Source organism: Myotis davidii, unplaced genomic scaffold (genome assembly GCF_000327345.1).
Source record: "Myotis davidii unplaced genomic scaffold, ASM32734v1 scaffold81, whole genome shotgun sequence".
Taxonomy (NCBI): domain Eukaryota; kingdom Metazoa; phylum Chordata; class Mammalia; order Chiroptera; family Vespertilionidae; genus Myotis; species Myotis davidii.
In genome coordinates, this window is record NW_006291554.1 from 35,804 (window position 1) to 38,668 (window position 2,865).

Consider the following 2,865-nt stretch of genomic DNA (forward strand, 5'->3'; position numbering starts at 1 on the left):
CCTCGTGGCCGCCGCACGTGGAATTCTTGCTCCGCGCGCTGGAACCCAGGCTCCCGAGCGCACGCTGCCCGGGGACCCGGAATGGGGTGGTGGGGAAGCCCCGAACTCTGGCCTGGCTTCCCCTCCGGGCCTGGTTACCCCCCTGAATTAGGAGAGGCACAGCGAACCATTGGAGAGTCGTGCGAACTAATCAGCAGAATAAGACTGTCTTCTTTGAAATGAGGAGTGGGCACCCACGTCTGCACCCCAGGTACCCCCGCCACCACCATCACCCGCCCCCAGCACATACACACACACACACACACACACACACACAAAGGCACAGCTGGGGGATCCTGGAGCTGGACCCACGCAAGTGAGGGAGGGCGCGGAGCCCCGCAGGCAGAGTAGCAGCGGACCCAAAAGGGCCTTTGCGACTTGCCTCCCGACCCTTAACTCCAAGGGTCCTCGGCACTCTCACCCCCACCCCCACCCGCCCGCGCGCCAGTCTGCCCCACGGAAACCGTTCACAGTTGCCTCGGGTCCCCCGGTTGGAGATCTCGTCTCCGGAGGCCGGCTTCGCTGCCCTCTGCACCTCCCCCAGGTTCCTCCCTGGGGCGGTCGTTCCCCAGCTCAGATTCCGCCCTCCTTATCACTCCACCGCAGCTGGAGAGGTCACGACGTGGCTCCCGGCCAAAGAGGGAAAGCCCGTCACAGCTCGGGGAAGGGGTGAGGACCCCTGGATACAGAAATTGTCCTCCCTCTTCTGACTTGTCCCGGCCTTCGTTCGGGCAGGAGCGGGGCAAGAGCGGCCGGGAGGGAGGCGGTGCGGGGAAGCCGGTGTTATTTCACTTCTCCGATCCTGTTTGCTGCCTCAGAAAGTGAAGCGGTGAGACTCCCTCCGTGCTTTGTGGTTTTTACACAGCCAAAACGTTACTCAGACACAATCTGATGTCTGAGTCCACCACGTACAACGCCTGTCACCTTATTGGAGTTGGGATAAGTGTCCCCCACCTCCAGGTTCCAAAGCACCTGGGGCCACATTTGGGAGTCACTACCCAGAAAGATTGCTGGGTTCCTAAAGGTCCCTTCCGGTCCCGGAAAGTTCTATGTGGAAATGACAGCTTGTAAGGCAGGATTGAATGGCCTGCAGCCAAGCAAGGAGCAGTGTACTGGGGGGTTGGTGATCCCACCGGAGGCTATGCTGACAGACACAGGGCAGCAACTCCATCTCCTGAATCCAACAGGGCCTCGCCATCAAAGAAAGGTTCTTGGAAACAAGGATTTAAAGCAAAACAAGGTATAATGGAACCAGTTTTACCAGAGGCTAGTTGATACATACATGAGTTCAGTTCCTATGGTATATTTCTGGTCACGAAAAGCTTTTAAATAAAGACACCCCCAAAACAGTTCTAATACCAGAATTTGAGATAATGTGAGCTACACATACATTTAAGAAAGATTAATAAAAACAAGTACGATTATTTTCCTACCTGCTTGCTCCAGTTCAGGGTCACAGGTGGCCAGAGCCTACCCCAGCAGCTCAGGGCACAAGGTGGAAACCAGTCTTGGGCAAACACCCTTCCATTTCAGGACCACACACATACCTCCACACTCACTCAGACTGGGACAATGCAGAGACCCCAATTCATCCTCACGTGCACATCTTTGGGGTGTGGGAGGAAACCTGAGTACTCAGAGAAAATCCACAAAAACATGGGGAGAACATGCAAACTTCACACAGGCAGTGGTCCCTGCTGGGAATCGAACTTTTTTTTCTTATCAACATTCTAACAAAATGACACTGAACAAAATGCTGTTATATAAGAACCTGCTGTAAAGTCTTTTCTAAGGAAGATAAATCACTGCCTCTACTGGAAGCGATCCTATATAATAAAAGGCTAATATGCAAATTGTCATGACGCCCTCATGCCATAACGACCAATCAGCAGGAGGCTGTGTACGCAGCAGGCGCGGGTGGGCGGGGCTGTGTGCGCGGTGAGGCTGGGGGATGTAAGGCTGTGTCCCCCACCTGGTGCCCGCTGGGGGATGTGATGCTGTTGTTTATTTATTAATAAATTTGTATATTATTTTCATATACATCTTACTAATTTTCTTTCATCTTTGACACTTCTATTATAAAGGGCAAATAGCAATATTGAAATATTTCCTCTAATTCCCTTTCAGTGTGCATGAATTTTGTGCACTGGGCCACTAGTCAACTATAATCCTTTTGCCAACAATTAGATTGGCTGGTTCCTCTTTTCTATTCCACACCAGGTAGGGTATCACAGTAAGAACTCCTAGTGGTCCAAGCTGACAGCACATCTGTGTCTTCCATCCTGATGTCTCTGGGAACTCCAAGTTCGTATATCCAACTGTCTACTTGCCATCTCTATTTGGCAACCTCTCAGGCATCCCAAGCTTAACCTAGTTGAAGCAGAAGTCTTCATTTTCCCCATCAATCCTCTCCTCCCACTTTGTCCCTATTTAACTCAATGGCATAACCAACTAGCTAATTTCTCAAATCAAAACTTTGTGAGTCATTCTTGATTCCTCTCATATTGTCCATCAGCAGGTTGGCTTCCACGATCCAGCACATACAAGTGTATACCATCAACACCCCACATCTGGCAGCTGGCCCATTGCAACAGCAGTGAACTGAAATGGATAACTGGTCACCTGTCTCCATTCTTGCCTAGCTATGAGACATTTTCCTTGCAGAAACTGGAATGCTCTATTAAAACTGGAACTCATGCCCTGGCCAGTAACTCAGTTGGTTAGAGTGTCATCCTGATATGCCAAGGTTGGGGTTCGATCTCTGGTCAGGGTATATACAAGAGTTAATCAATAAATGCATGGATAAGTGGAACAACAAATTGATGT